General features: G+C 33.4%; 1 pseudogene across 1 annotated transcript; it reads left to right on the top strand.

Annotated features, from left to right (window-relative positions):
* The first annotated feature begins 1,252 nt into the window (after positions 1 to 1,252).
* On the top strand, positions 1,253 to 17,621 carry LOC111276377 (uncharacterized; annotated as a pseudogene). The gene is made up of 15 exons (XR_016333599.1): positions 1,253 to 2,299; positions 2,402 to 3,130; positions 3,464 to 3,948; positions 5,231 to 5,366; positions 5,442 to 5,745; positions 5,847 to 6,092; positions 6,189 to 6,314; positions 6,571 to 7,368; positions 9,125 to 9,196; positions 11,634 to 12,756; positions 12,838 to 13,178; positions 13,356 to 13,567; positions 15,132 to 15,323; positions 15,464 to 15,667; positions 17,487 to 17,621. The product of XR_016333599.1 is annotated as an uncharacterized LOC111276377 (transcript).
* Positions 17,622 to 17,840: the final 219 nt, after the last annotated feature.

Raw genomic sequence — 17,840 nt, 5'->3', positions numbered from 1 at the left:
AGAATGGAGGAGGGGAGGGGGTGCCTCGTGGTTGCCCTCATTTTCTTTCATTCTAGACATAGTTTATTAAAAAACATACTTACGTTGAATTAGTGCAAATTAAAACTAATCAAATATGAATTATTTTATCATTTATATTTTTATTAATTTTATAAAATTTATTTTACAAAAAAATAAATAAAAGATTAAAAAAACAAAAAATAAATTTAACAAAAAATAAAAAATCAGGAATAGAGGGGTACCACGTGGACACCTCATCTTCCTCCTTTTCATTGAAAATTAATATTATTGATGTTATTGAAATGTTAATTATATTTGATAAAATATATAATATTATGTGTTAACCTAAAGTATATTTAAATAATTGCCGAAAGTAGTTATTTTCAAATTAATATGAAGTGTTTGTCCAAAATAAGATTTGATTTAATTATCATTGTATCTTAATTTAGTTATTTAGTTACGTTTTATTTTATTAATTGATTAATTATTCAATTATTATGATTTGATTATGATATAATAATTGATTATATGGAAATAATATTTAATTGTGATTATTACCTTAAAAAAATTGAATTTGAATTGTTTTGTTACTTTCCATAAATTTTTAAAAAAAGTTGTTTTTTCATAAATAAAAAACAGGTGAAAAAAGTAGGAAATCTAAGAAATTTTATTGGGCCATATTGTTTATTCCTATTAAACTTATTAGACGTCTCTAAACCTAAGACAAAAAAGTTTAGCCCAGCCCAAAAATAATACACAAACAATAAAAAATGAGATCGGCCCGCCCTGAACCAAAGCCCTCTGTTTCTTAAACCCTACTCTGCAATTTTCGACTGTGAGAGGCAAAACCGTCGGGTTTATTTCAACGGCTTAGGGATATTTTTTTTTTTTTCACTTTGCCCTTTAATGGAGGAACCCATTTCTGCCTCTAATAAGCAAGCTATATCATCTTCTTTTTTTTAGAATTTTATCATAGAATTTTTCAACGGCTATTTGGAAATATTTTTATTATTTTTTCTTGGTTTTGTTTAGTTTTTGCTCTGTTCTTTGTAAATATAATTATAATAATATCTATAATAATTTTTCTAATAATGAAATTTGGTTTGAATAATTGTCATTATCTATTTATGTTGCTATTGTTTAGTTGCAGTTATGGAATGTGATAATGATACTGAAAGTGAATTTGAGGGAGAGGAAGAGGAAGAGGAAGAGGAAGGAGTTTCTGAAACATCTGTTTTTGAATCGTCGCAGATGCTAAACTGAAAGAATTATTGCATAAGACCAATTCTATTGAAATCAAATTGTTTACAGATGCTACCAAAGAGTTTGTTAAGTTGCTCAAAACTGATGCTGGAGCTGAATTACTTCTTCTTTATGTTCGGACTTCTCCTTCCTTGTCGGAGCTTCTAGAAGCTTGGAAGCTTCGACAGGGGAAACCTGGAATGTCCTATGTTTTATCTTTGATTGTGGCTATTTTGAGTCATCCTGAGGGGAGAAGATATAATTATAAGTTGTGTGTGAATAGGGTGCTTGATAAGTTTGCTAGATTGATTGTTGATGAAAAGTTGGAGGATGTTTATAAGGAATTGAATAGTAAAGATGGGAAGCGTCAAAATGCTGCACTTTTGTTGATGGGATCGGTTATTAGGCGTGGTTCAGGCTTGGCTTCTGAGGTTGCAGGAAATTTGACTTTAAACTCCAAGGGTTTTACAAGCTTTCAGAGTATAAAAAAAGAAAGCAGATTGATAAGAAAAAATATTCGACTAGAAAGTCGTTTGTTGGGTTTGCTATGTCATTTTTGGCGATGGAGAAGCCGGGGTTGTTGAGGTGGATCTTGCAACAGAGGGAAATGTATTCTGGTGTACTAAGATGCCTTGGGAATGATGATGATGAAACTGTTATATATATTTTGGCTACATTGCGTGATAGGGTTCTCACAGAAGAGTCATTAGTGCCCCCAGGTCTTAGGAGCGTTCTCTTTGGCAGTGTTACTTTAGAACAGCTGGTAAACATTTCTGGCATGGAGAATGGGGGAGTTGCTGCAGAATTGGCATATACTGTTCTTCGCATGGTTTGCACAGATCCTTGCAATGGGTTGATGCCTGATTTGGAGAGACAACCTAATCCATTAAAGGTTAATCCAAAGAGATAATTGGGGGTCATGAAAAAGCTAAAAGCAACAGAGATTGGCCATCACAACGACTTACTTTTGGCTACTCTTAGGGGGAGACCATGCTTGGGTGCAGCTTATATGAATTGAGTTTCCATACAGTGTTGAGGATCATGCATCGCCTACTTGGTCAGTTTTCCTCATCACTTTCATAAGATCCTGCCTTTTATCCTTTGTTAATACTGTTTCCTATATAACTCCATTTATTAATGGTAACTGAAGCACTTGCAGGTTTTCTACTGTTTCTCTGGCAGCGACCTTGGTTTGCTTGGTGGCCATGGGAAATCCATTTGGTTTCCTTGATTCTAAGTCTCATGATCCACCTTCCTTTGATAGTGTAGATGTGCAGAATATCATTAATTGCATATGTCCTTGTCCACTCAGCAAATCTGCAGTCACCAAAGGTTTGCTTCACTCTGATTTTCTTGTGAAGCATGGAGCCTTAAGGGTTCTTTTGGAGGAGTTGAAGTTCTTGGATTCCTTCATCAGTTCTTTAAACCACATTTCTTGTGCGAGAAATCAGATGATTGAAAATTGGGCATCATTAAGCGAAATATTCAGAATGAGGTTCAAACTTTGCTCCCTAATAATACACAGGTCTCGTTGACACTATTTTCTTCGCTGGGTACTCACGGTAGAATTCCTTCGTTGAAGAGGAAACCTGGTTCAGAAACATTTTCAGAAAACAGCAGTTTAAGGAAATTGAAAGCTGGTGTTTCAAAGGAGGACCCAGACATTATTGTAGGTGGGATATCCTCTGGTCCTGACATTGCTTTGCCCGAGGATCATGACATGGTTGCAGATGCACAAGTGACAGATGAGTTGGGCATTGAAAAGGAATTTTTGAATGTCATTTCAGCAATTTGGGGTTTAGACCTACCCTCCTGCCCTATTATGGAATTAAAAGATGTGCAGATGTATTTTTACTCTAAGCTTCTGGACACTCTCAAGATTTATCTTGTAAGTTTAAAGTTCTTTGAATATGTATCTTTTAAGTTTCAATTCATGGAACCTTGTTTGTGAGATGTCACCAAAACGCACATGTTCAACTGGCGGAGCAAATATTCTAATGGATGTTTGGTTTTTCTTAGTAGCATTCTTTTGCATAATGAAGTTTCCAGTCAAGGTGCTAAATGAGTGCTATGGATTAGCTCTATACATCAACTTAGGCTATCATTTTTGAGGAAAAATGGAAGCTTATCGTTCTTTTTTATTTTGACTTCTAAAGTGAATGATCTCTACTGTAATTTAGTTCTAAAGTAGTTTTTCTTTTTTTCCTTTTACTTTGTGCAGCAGGCTGTACCTACTGTCTTAGAGGGATCATTTGACTTCTTCATGAATCTTCTGAGCAGTCCATCAGCATTGCCAATAGATCTGCAGCGCTCTCTTCTGTCTTTGCTAATAGAATACATAGGATGGTCTCCAGGGAACAGAAAATTTAATAGAACCCCATTACTGATGTACAAGCATCTGCAGACGTTCATTAACTTGCTAATTCTTTTCCAAATAGTGACATAAAGAATCAAGCATATTTACTGGCAAGCGCAGCTATGTTAAGTACTGGTGCTTTTAACAGAAGCCCATGTGAAATTGATGGATGGTTCTTATTTTTGCCAGGTTATAGCAGAAATAAATCCTCTGTTGAGGTGCATAGAGTAGAAGTGCTGCAGAGCCTGTCTGCGGTTGTTGTTTCATTCTTAGGTGATGCTATTTCCACCATTGGGAACAATCTTTTCAAACATTGGGATATATTTCGGCATTACATGGCCCGCTTAAAAGGCTTTAAAGGTAGCTAGTAATTTATATCCTTTTGTTGACCTTACATTGTTATATTTGCATCCATAGTTTTGTCAGTGGAATTTGTAATTACTAATAGTAAGTACTCTTCTGTCTAATTCTAGCTTTCCTTGTTGGGGTGTCCCATAATTGCATCCCTTTCCATTTTTGAACACCCAATCTCTTTTAGTATTTCAAATTTATTTTTCGCAATTTTTATTTTTATATATATTTTTAACTTTTTGTATTAAAAAGCATTGCAAATGAATGTTAAAATTTTTTTAATATTTTAATAAAAAATACACTAAAGTTAAGGCTTCTTTTTTTTATTAATCTACGTGAAAGTCAAAGGGCAACAAACATAAAGAGATGGGGAGTTTAGTATATTTATGCTTCTAGTAATAGATGCATTAAACTTCAAGGTTTATATTGCTTTAAGCTGTTTGTCATTGAGATTGCTTGTTCAAATATTGAATGATCTGCAATCAAATGGGGAATTTTTGCTTCCCTTCTCTTCCAGTATTTCAAGAATTTGGCGAACAAAGCTGGTCCATTTTTTAGCTATTTCAAGAATTTATGAGAGATGTCGTGAGCTTAAAATATATATTTTTTCTTTTACAGCAAAAATTTGCCCACATGAACAGTTTGGTAGCTTTATAGCATTACAAATAAATAGATAATGGTTTATTATATGCAGGACTCAGTCTTTGCCTTAGTAGTTCTATTATTGCTCGTTCTGTTTTAGTTATTCTTAGTATTTAACTCCATGCAAAGCATTTCTAATTCCTGTTTAATTTATTGACAAATACTTTAACACCAAGATTAGCTTGTATGACCTGATTACCATAGCTGCATTTTGTCTTCTTTATTTTGGGCTGTAGTGACTTATGTGAGGTTGATAAAGTTGTTACATTTATTGCACAAGCATGCCATTCTTTGGATTCTGCGAATGGTAATATTTTCTAGCAAGTTTAGCAGAAAATTGGTTCTGGTTTGGTATTTGATAGTAAAAATATCATATACTCAATATCTAGATAATCTTATAAGGGTTTAAGATATTATATGTTTTGAGCCTGTCAGATTTTGTGTCAACTGATAAGGTTTCACTGAGAAAATTTGATATTATGGCGACTTTGCTAATACTTTTAAAAGTAGATCTTGTTTTATAAAATATGTAAAATAAGTTGGGAGGAGACTTTGATTTGTGGTTCAAGGTTTTTCTGTCCCTCAAAATTTTTGATAAATGGCAGTATTATTTATTGAAGCCACTACTCATGTTCTGCCGGTATATCACCTAACTTTAACCCTCTCATTATATGTGCCCTCAATAAGTGTCTAAGATTGCTCAATTCCTCATCTGGAACCTTTTCATTATCTGATAAGTCAATGATATCACTGTAAGTATCTCTTGCAGACATAGGTATATATTTTGCACTTTAGCTTATGCTTGAAAACTATCTATTTGTGATTTTTAAAGATTAGTGAAATTTGATAGGTAGATGTGGCACTCTTGTCTGATTTAATTCAATCAGTTTTGTCTGAGGGACTTGGTGATCGCTGTTCTATGGTTTATGATTCTGGGGATTTCTTTTGTGAGTGGAGGCCATTGAAGAGCTTATTGTACTTTTCACAAAATGTTTTGTATCCACGACCTCAGTACTTTCTTTCAATTGACAAAACTGCTATCCCTGATGATAATTCTTTTGCAAATATACTTGGTGAAGTGAAAAAATTTATTAGAAATGAGCATCATGGTGAACTAAATGGAATAGTTAAAGCCTTTTATTCTGTTATGTGCAGCACCTGAGGTGATATATTAATGAATTTTCCTTCGGTAATGACTATTTCTCTGAAGCTTGGTGTAGCTGTCCCACTTTAATCATCAAGAATACTTAGTGAGCTAAATTTTTTTTTGTTGGTCTTTCTAATTTATGGCCTGAGGTGTTTTTTCCTGGTCTGGAAATGGCTTTGATAAAGATCCATCAGCAAGGCAATGATGATGCCGAAGGAATGACCTCTAACATTGATTTTGATATGATACAATCAGCTGCCACGGCATTTAGTTTGTTTTTGAAGCATTTCACGTGCTATTTTCTGCAATTATAAGCACTGATGCCCTTTATTTTTCGGAGCACTCCAAAATGCAGTAATTGCTTTTGGCTAAAAGGTCAGAACGGACTAGTGATGGGCTCATTTCCTGTCTGTGCCTTGTGTTGTTTTGGTTTTATTGAGTTTCTTATAGAAGCAAACATTTAACTGAACTGGAACAACTTTCTGATATGTGCTTGATTCTTGTAAAGAATATTTTTTCCCAACTGTTGGCTCTAAAGCCTGATTTTCAATGTTCAACGGATAGTGATGTTCCTTTGTCAGCAGAAACCATAAGAGAAGTGGCAGAAACTATCTTATGTCATCCGGCAGTGATATCATCACTGACTTGCCCTTTGAGCTGTAATAAGGAGGTGAGTCTGGTGACCAGGACTCTTTAGGGAATGGTTTGGAGACTTTTCTGAGTTTATCTAGCCAGAGATTTCATAAATTAGATCATCATGTCCTGGATCTGTTGACTGCAACTTTAGACTACTACTTATATTTTTCAAAAAGCCGTTATTCTGTCATTGAAGATGGGGCAAGGAGGACATTTCAGAGGGCTTTCAGTTCCCTGTACAAAGGCTGTTTCTAGGCCTAAGGGACAGGTTTGATGTGTGCAGTGCTAGTGGAGATTTGCAGCCACTTCTCTCATCATTTTGTGCTGTACATGCTTTGATTCGATTTATATCCCCCTCCTTTTGAGCTTCTTGAATTGGGGCATTGGATGCTTAGTAGAATTAATGCGAATGAACTGACAGTCGAAAATTTTCATGTAATGTCTGCTCTGTCCGTTGGTTTTTTAATTGCTGGTGGTGCTTTTGAAGTTTTGTCCACTTATTTGGAGCAGCCTCTAATAACGGGAGCACCAAGTGATTTCTTATGGGAAGTGGAAGAGAATACTTTTGATGTTAACCTTCTGGAGGATATCTATGTTAAAGTTTGTAAATTTGCCTGTAATTTCAAATTGGATTTTGCTGATATGTGTTTGCTAAGAGCTGTTAGAGCTGATAGTTCTGTCTATAGGCAAAAAAACACGCATCATGGTGCACTTCTCTATCAAGTGCAGTAATGTCAAGGGTTGTAATGAGCACTCCAGTAGAAATGGTTTCTCATTGCATTTCTCGAACCAGCATTGCAAAAGCTAAACTGTTGCATCTCCTTATTGAGATGAGTCCCCTGCATCTATCAATCTTTGGGCAATTATTTTTAACTATTTTTGTGGGAAAACACTTATTTATAGTTGGTTGTAATATTGTAATCTATATATTTATATTTGTATATCTAGAATTAAGTATTTGTATCCTTAGAATTAAAGATAGAAAATTACGATAGACAATACCTCAATTATAAGATCAGTTTTAGAAATATTTAATTTTCTAATTTACTTTTAGTTAGTTGTATATAAACCTAAGGTGCTTGTATAATTCTTTATGAGCAATTTTTCAATATACATTTAGTTTTACTCTTAATTTTTTATACAGTTTTATTTTTTAGTTTTTTCACATGGTATCAGAGCTTTAGGTTCTTCTTGGGAAGAAAATTTTTTCAGCCTTTATTGCTAAATTCTATTTCAGGTATTCATAGTCAAATCTTGTTAAATCTTTTAGTCTTATTTTTTCCTTCTTTGGCCTTCATTGCCTAGAATTGTTTCTAGTTAAACTTTTACTATCAAGACTCGTTTCAGTGCTAAGAAAGATAACCATGCTAGAGATAGCAGAATCTACTACTACTACCCGATTTGAGAAAGTAACAATTGGTAAAACCACTGGAGTACTACAGAACTCTTGGGAACAAAGAGAGTTTGACAGAAAAGAGATTAAGAAACTAAGAAATGTATTGAAAACTCTTGAAAAGCCTATTGGTGTATGCTCTTTAGGTAAGGTTTCTAATTTAGGTAAAGCTTTTGGTTCTCATGGATTAAATGTCTCCGTTAAGCTTATTATGAGTTCTTGGGTGATTGACTCAGGAGTCAAAGAGAATATGAAAACAATCTCACAAAAGTTTAGTACATATACTCTGTGTCTTAGTAATAAGAAAATTGTTGTTGTAGATGGTTCACTTACTACAGTGGTAAGATTAAGATATATTTAAATTAATCCCTTGTTTGTTCTTAAAAATGTTTTTCATGTTCTTGGATTGTCTACTAATTTGATATCTATACAAAAACTTATTAGAGACATGAATTGTAATGTAACTTTTTATCCATCCTATTGTGAATTTCAAGACCAAAGTTCGGAGTTCGGGGAAGAGGATTGGACTTGCTAAGGAGAATGATGGACTACATTATCTTGAGATATCAAACAATACAAGTAATATCAAGAATAGTTTACCTTTGTCATTTCTTTTTGAAAAATCTCCCAATAAAGATAAAATTTGACTTTATCATTTTCGCCTTGGACATCCTTCTTTTGGAACTTTCAAAAACTTTTTCCTTCTTTGTTCAAAGGATTAAATGTTGAAAATTTTCATTGTGATGTTTGTGAACTAGCAAAACATAGACGTATGTCTTTTTAATTAGTAATAAAAGTTATACTCTTTTTTATTTGATTCATAGTGACATGTGGGGTCCCTTTACAATTCCTAATATTTTTGGTGCAAGGTGGCTTGTTTCTTTCATAGATGATTGTATTAAGGTCTCTTGGATAGTTTTACGTAAATCCAAATTAGATGTGAATTGTGTGTTTTTAACAAAACTTGATCAAAAATCAATTTGGAGTGAAATCAAGAGATTTATGTTTGATAATGCAATAGACTATTTCAACTAGAGTTTATCTATCGATTTTCAAAAAGAGAAGATTATCCATGAATCATCTTGTGTTAATACTCCACAACAGAATGTAGTGGCAGAGAGAAAAAATAATCATTTACTAGCTACAACCTGAGCTTTACTTTTTTCAAGCAAACATACCTAAATCCTACTGAAGAAGCTATTCTTACTGTCACACATATTATACATAGGTTACCTTTAAGGGTTTTGGGATTTAAAACTCTTATGAAACGACTTTCACAATTCTATCTCAATTTTAATATCACAAACAACCTCACACCTAGGATATTTAATTGTACATAATTTGTTCTTGTTCACAGTCAGAATATGGGGAAGTTGGATCCTAGAGCAATTAAGTGCATTTTTGTGGGGTATTCATCAACTCATAAAGGGTATAAGTGCTATTATGTTCTTACAAAAAAATTCTATGTGTTTGCAAATGTCACTTTTGACGAAAGTAAACCATTTTTTACTTAACTTTATCTTTAGGGGAGACTTCATTCATGGAAGATAAGAATAAAGACTGCTTTTTGATTGATTTATCTTCCTTTTAAACGTTTTTACCTATTAATTTTTTTGAGTCTAAACTTATTTTTTCTGAGTCCAAGTTAAACATTGAATTTGAGTTTGAACTCATTCCAAACATAGAGGATGTGACAAAAGATAATATTGTTCTTGATTCTATGAAGGAATTATAGGTGTACTCAAGAAAGAAAGTTCCATAGCCTGAACTATGGCAAGTCTAAGAACTTAATCCTAATTTTGGAAATGAGGTAACTACAGTCTTTGACTCTATTTCTCATAATGAGCATGAATCTCCTAAAACTATGACTAGTGATTATGATATGTCTATTGTCATTAGGAAATGAACCAAAGAATGTACTAAGCATCCACTATACTTAATCTTTAATTTTGTGTCATTTGAAAAATTCTTGCCATCCACAAAAATTTTCTTGTGAGCCTAAACACTATTTCTATTCCAACTACATTATCTGAGACATTATCCAGTGAGAAATGAAGGCAAGCCATAAAAATAAAAATGGAGGCCTTAAAGAAAAATAAGACATGAGAACTAGTAGAGTTGCCTAAAGAAAAAAATTCAGTTAGGTGTAAATGGCCTTTCACTGTAAAATTCAAGGTGGATGGTACTATTGAAAAGTAAAAAGCTAGGTTGGTGGCTAAGGGCTACACTCAAATTTATAGAGTTGATTATCAAGAAACTTTGTTCTAGTGGCCAAGATGAATATAGTTAGGATTTTGTTATCATTGGTTGCAATTTACAATTGGTAGTTCAACAATTTGATGTTAAGAATGCTTTTCTACATTGTGATTTGGAAGAAAAAATATATATGAAGGTTTCACTGGGATTTAGAGGTCATCTAGAAGCAAACAAAGTATGTAAGTTGAAAACAGCTTTTTATGGCCTTAAACAATCTCCTAGGGCTTGGTCCGGGAGCTTTGGCACATGATGCTAGTAATGGAATATAAGCAAAATCAAGGAGATCACACATTTTTTTATCAAGCATTCTGATTCAGATAAAGTCACAGTTCTATTAGTGTATATTGATGATATAATTATAACCGGAGATGAAGAAAAAGAGAGAGAATCTCTAAAACAGTATTTGGTTAGAGAATTTGAGATAAAAGAGCTAGGAAAATTGAAATAGGAATTGAAGTAGCTCACTCACGGTATGGTATTTTCATCTCACAACAAAAATATGTGATGCATCTTTTGAAGGAAACTGGGAAGCTTGCATATAAACATGTAAATACTCCTATAGATCTTAATTATAAACTTGGAGAAGCTAATAAAAATGTTGCTGTAGATAAAAAGATGTATCAGAGATTAGTTGGAAGACTCATTTATCTCTCACATACTAGATTTGATGTAGCATATGCTGTGAGTGTGATAAGTCAATTTATGCATAGTCATAAAGAAATGCACCTACAGGCTGTCTATCGTGTATTGCACTATTTGAAGGCCAATCTTGGGAGAAGTATCTTATTCAAAAAAAATTTGTAGTTGGTTCTAGAAGCATATACAGATACGAATTATGCAAGTTCAGTAATTGATAGAAGATTCACTTCAAGCTATTGCTCTTTACTAGGTGGTAATCTTATGACTTGGAGGAGTAAAAAATAGAATGCAGTGGCAACATCAAGTGCTGAAACAAAGTTCAGAGCAATGGCTTAAGGAAGTTGTGAACTACTATAATTAAAGATTATCCTAGAAGACTTGAAGATCAAGTGGGATAGACCAATGAGACTTTACTGTGATAACAAGTCTACAATAAGCATTGTACACAATCTTTTTGTAACATGACAGAATAAAAACACATTGAAGTAGATCGGCATTTCATAAAAAAGAAACTAGATAGTGGGTTAATTTGTATATCGTATGTATCAACCAAGGATCAACTTGCAGATGTGTTAACTAAAAGTCTTAGTAGTGCAACATTTCGAGAAATTATTTTCAAGCTGGGAATAGAAAACACCTATTCGCTAGCTTGAGGGAAAGTGTGGGAAAACACTTATTTACAGTTGGTTGTAATATTGTAATATATATATATATATATATTTGTATTTGTATCTTTAGAATTAAGTATTTGTATCCCTAAAATTAAAGATAAAAAATTATAATAGACAACCCCTCAATTATAAGATTAGTTTTATAAAGATTTAGTTTCTTAGTTTACCTCTTAGTTAATTGTATATAAGACCTAAAATGCTTGTATAATTCTTTGAGTAGTTTTTCAATATACATTCAGTTTTACTCTTAGTTTTCTATACAGTTTTTTTTTTTTTTAATTTTTTCACAATTTTAAACAGAAATTTTCTTTCCAGTGGCTTTTTGATGAAAGAAGTCTCTGGCTATGCCCTTTCAGATCAGGATTTTATGATGCTTCTTCCTGCTGTTTTGTCATTTCTAAATTCAGCTTTTGTGAAATTTAAGACGAACTTTTACCAGCATTTTAAAAGTATACCATCTTTTTATTCAAGGATGTTGTTGAATGGTTTCATGCATTGGAAGAGCTTTGTGTCTGGAGATATATTTCAGGAGGAATACAGCGAGTTCTTGCCATCTTCTGCTGAAGAACTTTTTAATCTGGTTGATGGAAGTCTTCTGGGGAAAGCAATTTATTTGTTGAGATATCACTTTTTCTTAAATGGAGACTCTTTGAAACTGAAAAAGTGATTGGAGCATTTTAATTCCATTGTCGCATGTTCTGCTCAGCATGAAGAACTGCTTGATTGCAATGTTACTGAAATGGATTTTAATTCAGTTAACAGGTCATTGAACCATATTAATAAAGTTGTTGCCAAAATGTCACTCTGCGGGATGCTGTTATTTTCGGTAGACGATAAAGTACTGTTTCTGCAAGAAAAAACAGATGGAGACTTGAAGAAAATCTCATTAATATTGGGATCGAATAAAGTAGACTCATCAAGAATGCATTTTATGAATGCTTTAGTGGGTGCATGGCAATGGATGGTTAAGAAATTACCTATAGTTCTAGAGTATTCCAAATCAATAATAGCAAATAGTGGGGATTGCTTATACTTGTATAGATGTTTGGAAGTTTTCATCTTGAGGAGTATGCTTCAACTGACCAGAAATATGCACGGTTATCTAATTCAGTTGCAATCTATTCCTTTTGTAGAACAATTAATGAGATCCACTCTCCTCCATAGATTTGAAGATTCCAATACACTGAATTCTACGAAGCATCCTTATATTGCTGTCAGAGAGAAAATTTTCACGTATTCTATGCCTTCAAATGTTGCTTGGTCACTCTCAGTTTGACCCTATGATTCACTCTATATCTAAATCATCTGTCTCAGAGATCGGTACATTTTTGAGGCCTATGTCCAGTATTCTGAGGTTGCTTGTTATCCCTCATATCTCTTTAAACAAGAATGATGTCAAGGATGACCAGGAAGCAGCTGATATGTGAGTGAAGCAGTTAGAAATTCTTAAGTTACTTGGAACACTTCTCCAGTCTGGCACTGATCAGTCTGGTTTTGATTCTAGAAATGATAATGGCATAAATCTTAAAGAATTGCATTTGTTGCTTTTGTCTTCTTATGGTGCAACACTTGGTGAAATTGACTTGGCGATATACAGTCTAATGAATGAGATTGAGTCAATTGATTCATCGAAATTTGAAAATATTACAGAAATGGATTACCTTTGGGGTAGTGCTGCAATAAAAGTAAAAAAGGAACGTGGGCTGGAGCATAGTGCTTTTACTGATATCATCACTGACACTGAAGCAGTTCAAGAAGGTCGAAAAATTAAGTATAGGGAGAATCTTTCGGTTGACCCCAAGGTATGTGCTGCAATAGTGCCGCACTCTTATGATATAACTGTGAGTGATAGCCTTTATCCTTGAACAAGTTTTCGACAGATAATCTTAAGGACATGATTAAGGTATATCTTTGGTTACTGTAGTCTATTACTCTGAATTTTGTTCTGTAGCTCTAGCGTTTGTATTTCATGTTATGATTATGCTATAACACAGATAATTTTTATAATTTAAATATTGGCAGCCACCTTCTCATGGTGCTGGAAAATACAGCGATATGATCCTGTTTTTATCATGCGCTTTTCAATTCATAGTTTGTCAGCAGGCTATAATCAACCAGTCGAGTTTGCTGGTTTAGGCTTGCTTGCGGTAGCATTTGTTAGCATGTCTTCTCATGATGTCAGGATGAGAAAATTGGCGTATGAGGTTCTTTCAAGATTCAAGATATCATTGGAGGTACTGGATTTTTAAAATTTTTTGGGTGGCAGTTATTGTTGCACTTCTTTTTTATGGTAAAAAAGAGGGCCAATGGTCCTGAACAATAATAATTAAACTAGTATGGGATACCCGACTCCCATAATGTGAGCAAGCAAGAGAAATTTTAGATTGTCTAGAGCTTGCTGGTAAATCTAGATTTCGGGGTGTTTAAATAATCTTTTGTTGGCTACCCAGTCCGTCATGAAATTCTTTTGCCAAGGGATGTGGAAAAGTCTCCATGTCCATTTGGTGTTTAAGAGATTTGTGATGGGTTGGATGATATGGGAAAGAGCGAGTTTGAGTTGGGTGGGTTGTTTGATCATGAGCACTGAGCTTAATGAGTCAGTTTCAATTTCCACTCTGTACTGTTCCATACTTTTGGCCATTTAAATTCCATGTTATGTTCCCCAAAGTTCAGCAAGGTCAATTGAACAATCTCCAAGGAAGCAAGTAAAACCTTCTTATCATTGGCTACGATCTCCTATTTTTCCATCCCTGGAACTCTTATCATTGGCTAAAATAGCCCTATTCCTCCACTTGCCTATGAGCCATATCATGTTTGCAAACATAGGTCAATTTCTTTCACCAAACATCTCATTTTCCTACCATTGATATTAATACAGAACCAATCAAGGAATGATGCTCTGTAAAACATAGTTTACTTCCTTAGGGAAAAGACTCTATCCATAGGGACCTTGTTTCATGGCAAGTCTCTCATCATGGGTTTTTCCACAAACTGCAGCTTGTTTCGTCTCCAATGCCTCTTCTGTGTGCACTTTTATCATACATGCATTTTCTCTAAACACATCAAATCTCTTTCCAAAATTTTCTTTATGGCGATTTAATGTCTGTCCTCTTAATAGTTATAGAGTAATAGTTGTATATAAGTGTGTCTTATAAAAATTTTCAAAGGGAGAATAAGTGTTAGGGTTTTATAATTATCATAATTTTCTCCACATACCTTAAGCTTTTGATCATAAGTGTGTCCTTTTTGTTTTCATCAAAATGATCTTCTAAGAGGCTTGCAAAATTATGTTGCCTTCAAAGTGTAGTATTTACAGAAAGGCAGAAAGCAAACCTTGTCTCAGATCTTTTTGCTTTTTTTTTTTTTGGCTTATGAACAGTCTGATGAAGTTCGCTCAATTTGAATCATCTTGCTTCTCACCAGCATGAGAAAACCAAAATTACTATGAAAAGTAATTAACATAAGTTAAACTGATAAACCTTTTTTTAGAGTAAATTGCCCCTCCTGGTTAGTTACTCCTTGGTTGGCTGACAATTTTGCCTGTTTCAGTTCAATGCTTCCACAATGCATGCAATTTGGAAAATTATGAGATTTCCCCGTATTAATAATTCTTTCTGGAAGTGGATTCCCTAAACATTGGTAATTGAATGTAGACTAGAACTTAAGCTATTAATTGGCTTAGATATTATCAACATGTGGATATTATGTTTTACTGACTAATTGTTGTGTGTAAGTTTGCTAATTGCATAGAATTTTTAGTTAGCAATTTTTATCCAAAGTTCAAATTAATTATTTCAGGGTTGTCAGAAGAAAAAAGATGTTATGTGACTTCACCTGTTGTTGATGTATATGCAAAATGGAATAGAAGAGCTGTGGCAAAGAATCCCTTCTGTTATAGCTATTTTTTCTGCAAAGACATCGTTAATTTTATTAGATCCATTACATAAACATTATTCAACCTTAAATAAGCTTTTGATGGACTCTTCTAGGGTAAATATGAGGTACTCGTTTATCACCAAGACAAATGCCAAAAACCTTTTGCTAAATATGCTTCTTCCAATTGCTTTCTTTTTTCTAATTATTACTATGTATAGTAGCTAACTCTTTATATGCTTCATTTGTGTTTGCAGCAAATACCCTTGTTCCATGATTTTTTCCATAGTAATGCTGTTAACTTTAGAGCACAGCGGCTCTGGATACTTGACCTAGCCTATGCAGGGCTTAATTTAGGGGATGATGCTTGGTTATATATCAGGAGCTCTATTCTAGAGACTTTGATGAGTTTTTATGCTTCCTTTCTTTCAGATATTGAGTCAAAGAAACTAATTCTTTAGGTAATAATATTTAGGCTGTTATGGTTGGTTGTCTGTTTTGTTATATACTCCTATATCATATTTTCACTAGCCTACTATTTTCATTGCCTTGTTTCTTGAAAATGTTGAAACTTGTCACTTTTGCTGTAAATTTAGTTCTCACACATTGTCATCTTATCACTGGTACAATCATACTATATTCTTATTGTTAATGTGATTTGGGTCTCTATGTCTCTATATATTTCCTCTTCGAAAGAGCTTGAGGATTAAGAAAATATTAAATAAGTTCACACTAATTATGGTTGGCAGTATATTTAAGTTCTAAACTATAAGATATTGAGTAACATAGTTCATTTTGTATGAAGTTGATGAACAGTTTTAGTAAAGAAGCGTGTATTGGAAGTTTAATATTCGTGATTTAGGGTTCTTTAAAGTTTAGATTGTGTTATATAGATCTAAGGGAAAGAAGATAGTTGTTGGGCAATCCTGTAAGAACTTAAGTGTGGTGAGTGGTGACAGTTGAAGAATTCGATTTTGTATTGGTATGGTAGTCGTACAAAGCTTAGGTGGTTTAAATATTCTAAATATGGGATGAATGATGTAATGGGAAATAAATTGGAAACCGAGTGATTAAGGCTTAGAGTTAGGGCTTTGAGGAGACTAGAGAGAGATTCAATTAGAGAGAGAAAAAAGTGAGGTGAAAATGAGCCAAAATATTAATTAAATGAAGATGTGAGTAAGAATTTATATCATATTATTGGGATAAATGTAAGATTTAGGTGGAGTTCTTTAGGTTACCCAATAGAATCACATAATGTGTCAAAATTTCTGACACAGTATGGGAAATTTCAAGGTGGATTTAATGCCAAGTCCACAATTTTAATACATTATTTCATGGTTTTACCAGGAACCTAAGGAGCTCCCCCTTCAGCTAATATGATTAATCTGATGGAAGTTATCTATTCAATCAAATGTGTACTGAATTTGTGTGGCATGGAGGACACTTGGGAACATTTGAGTTCCCTATAATAGGTAAAGGAAAAAGGATTATCCTTAATGAATCCTAGAGTTGAAAAATCAGCCATGAAGCTACGGTTATATCATTTCTACTGCAAGCCAGAGTTTACTTGTTTGTTCTTCTGGTTCATTCAATTAGTCATGGAAAAGCTAATCATAATAACAATAATAAGAATCTCGTGCTAACATATCGTTAATGGGAGTCATACATAGTGGGGCTAGCAGAATTAAATATGAAACAACAATAGGCAATAGATATGGTATTTTTAATTGTAGGGACATAAATAATGATTGATTGAGATAAATATGTTGCTATAATATGTGTCATCTATAAGATAATTAGCTTTTGGCTTTCGATCGCAGCAATTTTGGAGACATCCCAAAAATAGAAGTAAAGAGGATTATTTTGGAACAGAGCAAATATTTTTCGTTGATGCTGATTCTGGATTTACGATGATGCTATAAGTGGATTATAATTTAGCACTAATGCTCTATGAATTTTTTATCAGTTTGTTCTTCTCGATCTTTATGTTTAGACTGTTACCATTGTGACAAACTCAGATGTCAAATTGGCCCATTATCTTGTGAATTTTTTAAGCGGGTAATCTATCATTTCAGAGATGATATTAGATTTTTGCTTGTAATCTTAACAAGTCTTCTTTCATTTATTCAAATATCATTAAAGTTCAACAATTACTGCCAATGTAAATGGAACAAGTTCTATGCTTGAAAAATATGGATGCCAAAGTTACTTTAATACGAGGTTTGGTGTTGTTGTTGATGAGCTTGCCTTATAAGGCCTTTTATTTTGTTTGTTTTACAGATACTAAAAATGTTTGTGGAGTTGCATAAAATGGCTCATTATCTGGTTGAACAGTGCAGTCTATTTTCAAGGTTGTCATCTATTCTTTCAACCTATAGCGGAGTGTTGATTGGAGACAAAAAGAAAGTTTCTTAACCGAACTGGCTGTGGTTAGAAAGGTAATTACCTGCTTCCACTTGATTCTACAATTTGTCAACAGTGTCCTATATAGGGATTAATTTATTTATCTTTGTTATTTTTTTCTTGTATTTTCAAAATTTCTACTTTCTAGCTTGTAATAGCTCTATCTTTATTTTTTTCCTTGAATAAAATTTTTTGTAGCATTGATTTTTGTGGGAAAACATTTATTTGCAG

This window comes from Durio zibethinus, chromosome 25, assembly GCF_047325235.1.
Source record: "Durio zibethinus cultivar Kanyao isolate XHJ-2024 chromosome 25, ASM4732523v1, whole genome shotgun sequence".
In the NCBI taxonomy this organism is placed as follows: Eukaryota; Viridiplantae; Streptophyta; class Magnoliopsida; order Malvales; family Malvaceae; genus Durio; species Durio zibethinus.
The sequence above is the reverse complement of the archived record's forward strand: the minus strand, read 5'-3'. Positions and strand labels throughout refer to the sequence as shown.